The following is a 12902-nucleotide window of genomic DNA, read 5'->3' as shown; positions in this document are numbered from 1 at the left end:
TTGTGTCACCCCCTCATCCTCATAGACTGTAAGCTCTTGTGTCACCCCTCATCCTCATTGACTTTAATCTCTTGTGTCACCCCTCATCCTCATAGACTGTAAGCTCTGGGGTCACCCCCTCATCCTCATACACTGTAAGCTCTTGTGTCACCCCCTCATCCTCATAGACTGTAAGCTCTTGTGTCACCCCCTCATCCTCATAGACTGTAAGCTTTTGTGTCATCCCCTCATCCTCATAGACTGTAAGCTCTTGTGTCACCCCTCATCCTCATAGACTGTAAGCTCTTGTGTCCCCTTCATCCTCATAGACTGTAAGCTCTTGTGTCACCCCTCATCCTCATAGACTGTAAGCTCTTGTGTCCCCTTCATCTTCATAGACTGTAAGCTCTTGTGTCACCCCCTCATCCTCATAGACTGTAAGCTCTTGTGTCACCCCTCATCCTCATAGACTGTAAGCTTTTGTGTCACTCCTCATCCTCATAGACTGTAAGCTCTTGTGTCACCCCCTCATCCTCATAGACTGTAAGCTCTTGTGTCACCCCCTCATCCTCATAGACTGTAAGCTCTTGTGTCACCCCTCATCCTCATAGACTTTAAGCTCTTGTGTCACCCCTCATCCTCATAGACTGTAAGCTCTGGGGTCAACCCCTCATCCTCATAGACTGTAAGCTCTTGTGTCACCCCCTCATCCTCATAGACTGTAAGCTCTTGTGTCACCCCCTCATCCTCATAGACTGTAAGCTTTTGTGTCATCCCCTCATCCTCATAGACTGTAAGCTCTTGTGTCACCCCTCATCCTCATAGACTGTAAGCTCTTGTGTCCCCTTCATCCTCAAATACTGTAAACTCTTGTGTCACCCCTCATCCTCAAATACTGTAAGCTCTTGTGTCACCCCTCATCCTCATAGACTGTAAGCTTTTGTGTCACTCCTTATCCTCATAGACTGTAAGCTCTTGTGTCACCCCCTCATCCTCATAGACTGTAAGCTCTTGTGTCACCCCCTCATCCTCATAGACTGTAAGCTATTGTGTCATCCCCTCATCCTCATAGACTGTAAGCTATTGTGTCATCCCCTCATCCTCATAGACTGTAAGCTATTGTGTCATCCCCTCATCCTCATAGACTGTAAGCTCTTGTGTCACCCTCATCCTCATAGACTGTAAGTTCTTGTGTCACCCCCTCATCCTCATAGACTGTAAGCTCTTGTGTCACCCCCTCATCCTCATAGACTGTAAGCTCTTGTGTCACCCCTCATCCTCATAGACTGTAAGCTTTTGTGTCACTCCTCATCCTCATAGACTGTAAGCTCTTGTGTCACCCCCTCATCCTCATAGACTGTAAGCTCTTGTGTCACCCCCTCATCCTCATAGACTGTAAGCTCATGTGTCACCCCTCATCCTCATAGACTGTAAGCTCTTGTGTCACCCCCTCATCCTCATAGTCTGTAAGCTCTTGTGTCACCCCCTCATCCTCATAGACTGTAAGCTCTTGTGTCACCCCCTCATCCTCATAGACTGTAAGCTCATGTGTCACCCCTCATCCTCATAGACTGTAAGCTCTTGTGTCACCCCCTCATCCTCATAGTCTGTAAGCTCTTGTGTCACCCCCTCATCCTCATAGACTGTAAGCTCTTGTGTCATCCCCTCATCCTCATAGACTGTAAGCTCTTGTGTCACCCCTCATCCTCATAGACTGTAAGCTCTTGTGTCACCCCCTCATCCTCATAGTCTGTAAGCTCTTGTCAGCAGGGCCCCCACTCCTATTGTTTGGAAACCAATGCTATTTTGGCACATACAGTAATAGGGAGTTCTTCACTGTGATGTTTCTGTCTTAACACATGGAATATAATTCTCAAACCCTCATATAGTCATTTTTGGAATAGTGCGCTCTTTATGTAGACTAACAGTAGTCACAAATACCCACTGCACACCATGCAAGCAAAGCCCTTCACCGAAGCAGGGTGTGAAACGTATTTCGGGGGGGGGGGGGGGGGCGGACAGTGTGTCACTAGTCTGTGGAGCATGGCCTGTGATGGGTGCTTATTGGTGCGCTGAGTGTTAGCCTAGAAGGATTTTTTGATGGGACGTTTTTAGGTTGTTTTATGTTGTCATCTTTATGTAACCTGTCTCCACCTTAACCAGTTCACGCTCAGCGTCCGATATATTGGACGCTGAGCGCAGTGACTTAGCGCTCAGCGTCCAATATATCGGACCCAGAGCCGAAGCCGGTTCAGCTCAAGATCTGAGCCGAACCGGCATCAGAAAACACGGGGTGCCGGCTGTAACATATAGCCGGCACCCCAGTGTAACACCCGCGATCAGAGTGGGCTCCGATTGCGGGTGCTTAATCCGTTAAATGCCGCGGTCAGTGTTGCCTGCAAGAACTGCCGGTAAGATGGCGTCTATTGACGTCATCTTACAGGCAGAGTGTCAGCCTAGGCATATGCATAGACTGACACTGCTAATACCCTGCAATACATGAGTATCAGATGATTGCTTGTTCATGTCCCATGGTGGAAAAAGTGAAAAAGTAAAAAAAAAAAAAGTTCTTCAATAAAAAATAAAGTAATAAATCAATAAAAATGCCCAAAAGCCCCAAAACATATAAAGAGACATATAACTAAAAGAAAGTGTAAATCATAACACAAACCCCACATATATAGTATCACCGTGTCCGTAACAACCCATAGAGTAACAGTAAATAATTATTGAACCCGCACGATAAACGCCGTAAAAAAACAGTTATAAACCCTCCAAAAATTATGATTTTTACCTATTCAATCCCACAGAAAATGCTATAAAAAATGATCAAAAAAACATATGTACTCCAGAATGATACTTGCGCAAAGTACAATATTTCCTGCAAAAAACAAGCCATCAACCAGCTCCGTAGCCAAAAAAGTAACAATGTTATGCCACCTGGAAGACGGCAATACAAAAATTATAGATTTTTGTTTGACAAATTTAGTAAAACGTAAAAAAAATATGTATGGTATCCCCGTAATTTTATTGACACGTAAAATAAAGATAACATGATGATTAGGCTAAACGATGAAAAAAGTAAAAAATCCAGTACAGAAGTGATCCTTTTCTACTCCTGTATGCAAAAATTTGGGATCTAGATGCACTATGGAAACCCTATCTAGGGCTGAACACACGCAAAAAAGCCTATAAAATGAAGAAGAAGCATGTGTCATGTAGCCAAAAAACACAATTTTATTCAAATTACCAACATGAACATGGCACAAAACATCCAAAGAGCAAGAGATAAAAACATTTAAAAAGGGTGAAAAGAGTTGCACCCATCAATGAAAAATCACCTGGAGCCAGACACCTGGTGTTGTCCGGTCCTCCAGGCCTGAGCCCCCCACAATGGCATCCCACAAACACACTGGCTGAAATAGTGAATGCAAGGTGGCTGAGTGTGTGTGTGTATACCTTGCGGTGGAGTAGCCACACGCAGAGGACACAGCAGGGAATGATAAAAATCTGTGCACAGATAGTGCAGAGGTGTCCTGCTGTGTCGTGAATGTGGAGAATGAACCCACTGGTCACATGCCACCCATGGAAAACCAATACCTAAGTGTTACCAGAGAGTGTGGGATGAAGGTGAGGGCTCAGGAAGGGTAGCCCCACGCGTTCCGCCACCAACCGCAGCTTCCTTTTCTACTCCTGTCATCAAAAAAAGTTCCTAAATTTTCAACAATAGGTGATACCAACCCCAAAAATGGTAACAATAGAAAAAAGCATCTCATCCTGCAAAAAAATGCCATCACATGGCCCCAATAATGAAATAGCTAAAATTTTATAGCCTTCAAAAGGGGCCAATGAGGAAACTAAAATCCTGGCAGCTATAGATCCCTTCTACGCCTCGCCGTGCGCCCATAAAACAAGACACGGCCACATGAGGGGGGTCTCTGCACTCAGGAGAAATTATAGAACAAATTGTATGGTGAGTTTTCTCTTTTTATCTTTTGGAAATGTGTAAATTTTAGGGCTAAATGAACGTATAACCGACAAAATTTGACCGTTCTAAATTTCACCGCCATTTTGATTCAATTACTATGAAGATCTCAAGGGGTTAACAATCTTTGTAAATGCTGTTTCTGATAACTTGAGGGGTGCAGATTTGAAAATGGGTTGATTATATTGGGGGTTTTGATGCTAAATATGTAAAATTTCATTCAAAAATGTATTTATTCCAAAAATAGTTAATTCTGAAAATCTATAAAAGCGATATTCTATTTGTAAGCCGCGCAGCATGAAAATATATTATCCAGACATTTCAAAAATTATGAAAATGTAAAGTAGACAAATGGGAAATGTTATTCAGCAATTTATTTAGGTGCTAAATCTATCTACCTGAAAACGCAATGATTTCGAATTTCGAAAATTTTTCAAAAAATTCAACGCAAAACTTATCAGCCAAAATTTACCACTAAAATGAAGTACAACATGTGAGGAAAAACAATCTCAGAATTGTTTAGATAAGTAACAGTGTTCAAAAGTTATAACCATATAAAGTGACGCAGGTCAGAATCCAAAAAATCGTGGTGAGTCTTAAGCTACAAAATGGCTGCGTCCTTAAGGGGTTAATGTAACCTTATAATGACTTATGGTTCACTTTTTTGTGATACCAGGACCTAGAATTTATTTCATGGTCTCTCTTTCCAGATATTGTCACACTGTCCATTATTACTTTTGTTTTTAGGTGTGTCTATTTTAATGGGGTGTTTTTAAATATTGATTTGTGTTATGCATTAGAAGTTATATCAATAAAGATTTGTATCAAGCATTGTATCAAGCATTGGTCTGAATAACTATGGGCTCTGTTGAGGTATGGTAGGCAAAACCCCAATGCATGTTTAGCACCCAACTTTATCTGCTACCGCACCTGAATCCCCCGTAGACTCCATGCATAATACCCCATAATGCAACAACATATAAAGGCCGTCCTTCTTGAAGTATATAATTCCCCACTTCTTAAAAATACCCCCTTCCTGTACCCCTCACACTTAATGCCCCCTTAAATTGTGGTCCCTTACTTAGTGATCCCTTTTATTATTCCCCTCTACCCACTTATAATGATCTTCTTGTAGCCCCTTGCTTGCCCTCCCCAGCGCTATGCTGCGCATCAAACCAGCCACTGAGGTACCAGGGGAATCCAGCTGGAATCCAGCTGCCCCCACACCAAAGGGTGAGGTCCTGGTGGAGGATGTTGGAAATTATGTTAACGTTATGTTTAACCTCTTCATGCATTGTTTGCACTACCCTTAGTAAATGTGCCCCATTGGACACTAAATGCACTTTGCCTTTGTTGTGTGCATGATGCACCAGATGCACGTTCTTCATGACTTGCACTTTCCCCCAAAGAGTTCATCAACCTTTTTTTGGTGCACCTTTAATATAGGGTGTGCAACACAATTCTGTCGGACATTGCAGGATAAATCCGGTGCACGGTCTGACTAAGCACCGGAACGCCACCTAATTTGTATTGCATGAAGACTAGTGCAGCTGTGCCACAAAAGGGTCACGTGCAACACATTTGTAGTGCGGACACTTCTTAAATATCTGTGTAAGCAGTTTGCAGCTAAAAGAACATGCAAAGTCTGACAGAAAATCTGGCGCAAAGCCCTTAGTAAATGTTCCCCATTTGCCCACATTTATTTAAGCGTTTGCGCCAGTTCGCTGTCTGATTTTGCACTGAAAAAAACATGCACACTACTTGAACATGTATTTATTAAGTGTTTCCCCCAGCATTGTGTCACTTCTGCGCTGTGCGGACCACAAAATTGTGCATCTAAAGGGGTGTTCTGTTGGACCGTGCACCACATTTATTACTACAGCTAAACAGAATTGTGTTGCACACTCTGGGGGGGATTTACTAATTCTGGCGCAAGCAGGACTGTCGGCATCGGAGATCAGTCTCCGGAAAGCACAGCCCAATGTTTTAAAGTGGCGCACGTCGGTAAGTAAATAATGGGTAAACGGTAATAATAGTCGTGTGCCATAAAAATGCCGACATCAATGAGATGTACGCCAAAATCTTACATGGACTGCGCCTTAATTTTGCTCTCTGACCATTTTTTTTCCAGGTCTATTGTGCCACAAAAATTGTGCATAAAAATGCTGACAAAATACACATAAATGTGACAGATAATTTGAAAAAGTAAAGCCCCGCCCATTTGCACAAAAAAAAAGACAGAGGAGTCGGGATAGTCGGAAACTTCTGTTCTTTCTGGTCCAAACTCATTATAAATGATCCGCAACAATTATGCGCCCAAAAAACTAAAGATCCCGGCATTTTTTAGGCGCAGATACGATAATACATGTCCCCCTCTATGTTAAAGGTACACCAAAAAAAGATGGTGCACACTTCCTGAGAAATGCAGGGGGCGCCAGATTAATGCCGACCATTTGCCAGTATTCAATAATTTGGCGCACATAGTGCAGGTTGCACTACTTCTGATTAATGTGGGCCATTGCAAACACAACTGAAAAATGCTACAAAATACTTCAAGGTTTTTTACAATCATTAGGGCACCATTTACACAAACGTATGCGGGACGTATATAAGTGCACAAATTTTCAACCAGATATATGTCCCCCATAGTCGTTTATGGCACCAGGGCTTGTTACGATGAGCCCAATGTGTACTCACTGTACCGTGCCATGGCCACATAAAAGATATAACATGCTCCATCTTTTGCTGTAAGAAGGGCTGTGGGGCACTATTTGCTATGGAGAGGGGAGGGGTGTGTAGCGCTCATCCCTCCTCCTCTCCTGGGTGCCCAATGTGTGCCCGCCCCGGCCGTAACCGCATGGCCACACCTTTGTATGAATGCAGCCTAAAATGCAGCATGTGAAAGCGGCTGAAGCAATATTTCCATGTAGCATTTGGTGGGTCCCTAGAATCCATTTCACAGATGGGCTCTAGGACTCCCAGTCTAACACTGCATAAATGCGATGTTAATTTAGGAAGGTGAAAAAACTAGTAAAGTTAAGACCTCGAGGGATATAGTCTGGCCTAGAAGTATATAGTTTGTATTTTACTCCCACTAGTATAGTGATTATCCTCAGGGATATACTGTGACCTGGCCAGAATTTACCCAGGCTCCATATTAGAGGGATATATTCTGAGGGGGGGGGGGATTAGTTTGGCCCTTTTATACCTTTGGTATATTTCCCACTGGGGTACTCTCACCTAGGCCATACTATACCCATCTACACAATCTGGGCGGGGGTTTTATGGCCTGCTACACCGGGTAACACTGCTGAGACCAACCAGGAAGGTGAACATCACTGTGGGGTACTGGGTAAAGTTATTAACTAGCAATAATCACACCTTGGATAGACCTCATTGGCTATGATACTGCCACTGCACAAAGCTCAGTTACTTACAAAATAAAAATAAAAACACTTAAAAGTATATTTAATAAAATGTCTTTTTTTTATTAAAAAAAATACAAAATTCAATATACAAACAACAATGGACTGTATTTGGGGTTTATGATTAATGAGTGATGGACCTGTATTGCATTACTTTTTTTTTCCTTTTAGGGATGAAATGAGTTATGTAGCAGAAATCAGTCTTAGTTGGTTCCTTGATCAATTCTGTATACACTTTCTATAACACATAAATTATAGGAAAGATCCCATGCCAGAGTCCTTGATCCTGACTGATTATGCTGCCGGATCCATGGTCTTCACCACTGCAGTCCCAGGCCACCTTAATCTGCCGTGGTGCTTAATATTTAGTATTGACCTAATAATCACCAGATCCCTCTATCTCATTGATGAATGGGATTTTCTTTTGCTCATGGTCAGTAGTGCTGCTTGATACTTGATTTTGTCCATATGAATCGCCAGATCCATCTTTTTGACCGATGATATCACCAAGACTTTGCTCTTTGTCTGTTTCTCTGCCTGATCCTTCAACTTGTCCATATGAATCTCCAGATCCCTCTATGTGACCGATGATATCACCGAGACTTTTCTCTTTGTCTGTTTCGCTGCCTGATCCTTCGAGTTGACCATATGAATCTCCAGATCCCTCTATGTGACTGAAGATCTCACCAAGACTTTTCTCTTTGTCTGTTTCGCTGCCTGATCCTTCGAGTTGACCATATGAATCTCCAGATCCCTCTATGTGACTGAAGATCTCACCAAGACTTTTCTCTTTGTCTGTTTCGCTGCCTGATCCTTCCAGTTGACCATATGAATCTCCAGATCCCTCTATGTTACCGATGATATAACCAAGGCTTTGCTCTTTGTCCGTTTCGCTGCCTGATCCTTCGACTTGTCCATATGAATCTCCAGATCCCTCTATGTTACCGAGGATATAACCAAGGCTTTGCTCTTTGTCTGTTTCGCTGCCTGATCCTTCGACTTGTCCATATGAATCGCCAGATCCATCTATTGACCCGACTGCAAAAGAAAAGGGGGATTTAGTATGTAAAACATATTTATGTTATACAGGACACAATTTACAGTATCTAAAAGAACCAAAAAAATGTAGAAGACTTCAACAGAGAAACTTTAACAAAATTGTTGTACTGAGCATTTACTAGCGGTGCAGGTTATCTCATGGCATGGAAATGATGATACCATGTGGTAGGTATGTTAGATGTCAGTATATTTGTGTGTCCTCTCGTGGCTGCCATTCCTTTTCATCAATCTATTTACAGACTTTTCCATTGTTATAATATATACATTCTTGGTTAGCACAGTTCTGGTGTTATCATATCTACACTATTAGATTATTAATAATATATAATAATTAGATAATTAATAGAAAAACATAATGATATAATGACATAATGATATACTGTTTATATATTTTTTTGCATGATTATAAAACTAGATGATATGATAATAGAAAATAAAATCTATAAGAAATTAAACTACAATTGATCTGGACTTACATGGTAAGGAGTGAATCCGGGTCACACCACAGAGAACAAGCAGGAGGGCGAAGATCATTGTGGTCCTCATCACAGTGCAGCAGAAGAGATGTGAGGAGCAGAGGAGAGAGGCCGCTTTATATAGGACAGTCCTGCTCCACTATCTGGGGGAAGGGGAGGTCCTCAATGATTGTTAGTAGCTCCACCCACTTGTATCCAAACCCTAAACAATAGCATCAAGGTGTAGTGTTTTTCTGCTCAGCACAATGCAACTTTATAATTTTTTTGTATAATATATAATATTTGATTTATTTAGTAGGGTTTAGGGTCAGTTCCTTTTATAGATTCCTAAGTTGTTACTGTATATATTGAAGTGTATGATGAACAGCAAAATTATAGCACATGTTGCTTATTTTAGTATCATAGATGGTCATACACCTTCAATCAGTGGCCAAGACCTTGTTCAGCTGACACCTCCTGCCCCAATTACCTCCATCATATAATATTTTATGCCAAAATTGTATATGTTCATAACATATGGTCCTAACAATAGGCTAAAAATATATATGAACTTGTGTGCACTACTGTCTTTCATCTCTTTACAACCTGGTTTGTATAGTGTTGGGATTAATGAGGTGTCCTTTTGCTTCCCCTCCATTACCAGTTGCGTTTTCTGGTTGATGATGGTGGACTCTTAGGACAGATGAACACAACATTGAAATATGTCCAATAAAACGGTTAGTACACATACACACTAGATGCAATACTATTTAATGGATCAGTACTCATGGCTGTTATTTTAACAGACCAATCCATTAAAGAGTCAATCAAATCCTGGTCAGAACCGCTTGTCATGGATCACTCATAGACTCAACTCCCAAGGATCAGTGAAAAACTGATGGTAGCCCAATGCAATTTGGCTGCGAAAAAGTATTTTTAACATCACTTTTACAGCAGATTTGTGCTATGTTTTTCTGCCGGCAGTCTTTATCAACCCTCTAAGTAATGATGATGCAGAATTCATGCTTATAATTATTAACAATTAGCAATTCGATGAATGTTAAGAAATGCTTTTTTTATACCTGAAAATTACATGTAAGGCTACATTCACACGAACGTATGGGGGACGTATATACGGCCGATATACGTCCCCCATACACTTCTATGGGCGCACGGCACCCTACGGGAGCGGTACGGTGCAGCACACGTGCGGCCCCGTACCGTTCCGTACCCGGGAAAAAGATAGGACCTGTCCTATCTTTTCCCGTAATTTGGCGCCGTGCGCCATAGGTTGCTATGGGGAGGAGCGGGGGTGAGCTGCGCTCACCTCCTCCTCCTCTCCCCGTACACTGCCGTTGCCCGCTACGGTACGGTACGGGCGGGCAACGGCAGTGTGAATATAGCCTAAGAGTTATTTCAGTTACTTCAACTTCTTCATAGACCATATAGAATATAGTTACTATTATATTATATATAGCTTATAGCTAAAACACTTAGACTGAGACTATACACTAGACAGAAAATTTGTATACTATTTTATTTAGGTTTCTATTGGTAGGTCACCCTAAGATGAAATTGTTCTGTTTGGAGACCTATTGTTCAGGAGACATCACAATCTGAATGGCTTTGGAGATGGTAATATGATCACAATGGTGTTGATAGCTGAGGGAGACACCAGATCCTTGATAAGGGGAGAAAAAAACCTTTCTTCATTTGCATTTGAAAAACAGTGGTGGGTGGAGGGGTATTTACATTACATGGTGGGGGGTTCTACCTGTTTGGTGATACAACTGTAGAAGGGCTATTATCAACATATACAAAGGATTAACCAACTGAAAGTCCCATCTAGTCTTTCCAGGTAGAATTTAAAGTTTATTAGAAGACATTTATTGAAGAACCTAGAAATATTTGGTAAATTTAGGACCTTATGGTGTAAATCCATGCAAGTGTTGAAGAAATCCTACTGTGATGACCACTTTAAGCAGTTATCTAAACATTATATTATTATAAATGGCATTGTCTTCATAGACGGAAGGCTACCATTCTATTCTATCATTTCTATTTAGAAATGTGCTCCAGTAGGTAATTTGTTGTGAGCGTTGCAAAATTACCAACATTGAGCAGAATGGAGAAATATAATAAAATTTGAGGGCACCTGAACGTATAAAAGGTTTTTTCATGAAGACAACCCTATTCCATATGTCCTTTCCTCTGTGTGTTCCTACCGGAAATACTCATGTGGTCTATATTTTTTGTAGGGTATTTTATGGAATTTAGGAGGTGTTTTCAGTGATTTGTACTTGTTTAACCAATTTATTGTGCAAAATAGGATACAGTCAAGAGAAATTATTTCAGCATAGATCCCAGTAACATGAACCATCTCACTTTTGAGCGCTATATAATTTATTTGTAGCTAAACATAAAAACAAGGACTTATTTTTATGACGTTTTATCAACTTTTATACAATAAGCATTGGCAATAACATTAGGGCCCGTATGAGGTGACTAATGCTATGAAGTATGCATTATAATAAGGGGGACTGGTACAGATTTTGCTTTGGGGATCAGCAGATTCAGGTTATGCATCTCTCCTCATATATTTACTGTTGTTATACTTTATGACTGGCCCACCCAAATGTTTTGCCATTCAAAAAGAGATCAGGGTTTTCTGGAGACAAGTTTCAATTCAATGGGGGACATGTATTATCGTATCTGCACCGATGTAAGATTTTACCGCACATCTCATTGATGTCAGCATTTATATGGCACAAGACTGATTATTACCGCTACCCATTATTTACTTACAGCCGTGCGCCCTTTAAAACATCGGGCTGTTCTTTCCGGAGACTGATCTCCGATGTCGACAGTCGTGCTTGATTAGTAAATCCACCCCAATGTATGGCCACTCTGAAGGCCCCACTACACAATTCATAAATTCTGCCTTGCTAAATGATAAATTTGTTAGTTATTGCTCTTTATTTTTTCTTTTGCATGAAACATTTCTTGCAACTTTTTGGTGGCAAAAAACAGGATGTGACTTTTATGAAAGTTTCTGAAGCCAAAAATTGGAAACTTAAACCCCTAAGGACGCAGCGTTTTTTCGTTCATCTTTTACTCTCCATAACTCTCCACTTTTACATTTTGATAAATCGGCCATTTTGAGACACAACTGATTTTTTAGACTCTCTAGGGTTCTTTAACCCTACATGGTCTGATTGTTCCTACCATATACTGCAATACTACTGTGTTGAAGTATATGGCACTTTTGCATAATAGTCTATACAATGAGCCACTGACAGAAACCTGGGGCAATTGATCGTCGCTTCCTGATGACGTCCCGGGGGAACGTCGATAGGAACAAAGAGGGCAGCACCCATGAGCCACTGTCTTTGAACTGCGGCTCAATATGCAATATACAGCAAATCCCACCTCTGTATGAAGATCACCCATAAGCCCTCATACAGCCTCAGCACCTCTGCAATGTACATGTATGTGTAATCATAAATCTGCCCCACTGTTAACAAACCTTTAGGTGTCGGTGGGGATATATAATAGTTTTGCTTAATGTTGTGATTTTATTGAGGGCATTCATCGAGGCTTCTACTGATGTACAGCAAGTAATTGCTGCTATTTTGCTCCTTAAGCCACCTCCTTCGCAAGTGGGCATGGAGGGGTGTGCACAATTCTATGTCAGGCAGGAGCTGGTGTAGAAATGTCCGGAACCAGAATGCGCCAGTGTGTGATTAACCTTTCCCTATTTAGCCTAGTAAAAAAATGTAGTGGAATTTTAAAAGAGCAGTGTTAAGTAGTAAAGCAAAAATGCATCTAAAATAAATGCATTAATTCAAAAATTAAGAGCAGCCAATAAAATAAAAGAGAATGTTTAAATATCAATAATGCAGACTATTGGTTATGCGGCACTTATCTAGTGCGGTGAAGGATTTTGTACACCCGTTACAATTTGCATATCGCCGTGGGCTAGGAGTAGATGATGCATTA

General features: G+C 41.2%; 1 non-coding gene across 1 annotated transcript; it reads right to left on the bottom strand.

Moving 5' to 3' along the window:
• Window positions 1-7255: 7255 nt before the first annotated feature.
• LOC140071468 (U4 spliceosomal RNA) lies at window positions 7256-7390 on the bottom strand. Its single transcript, XR_011849163.1, has one exon. It is a non-coding gene; the product is annotated as a U4 spliceosomal RNA (small nuclear RNA).
• Window positions 7391-12902: the final 5512 nt, after the last annotated feature.

The sequence above is a fragment of the Engystomops pustulosus genome, chromosome 7, assembly GCF_040894005.1.
Source record: "Engystomops pustulosus chromosome 7, aEngPut4.maternal, whole genome shotgun sequence".
Taxonomy (NCBI): domain Eukaryota; kingdom Metazoa; phylum Chordata; class Amphibia; order Anura; family Leptodactylidae; genus Engystomops; species Engystomops pustulosus.
This window is presented reverse-complemented; position numbering and strand designations above follow the sequence as displayed.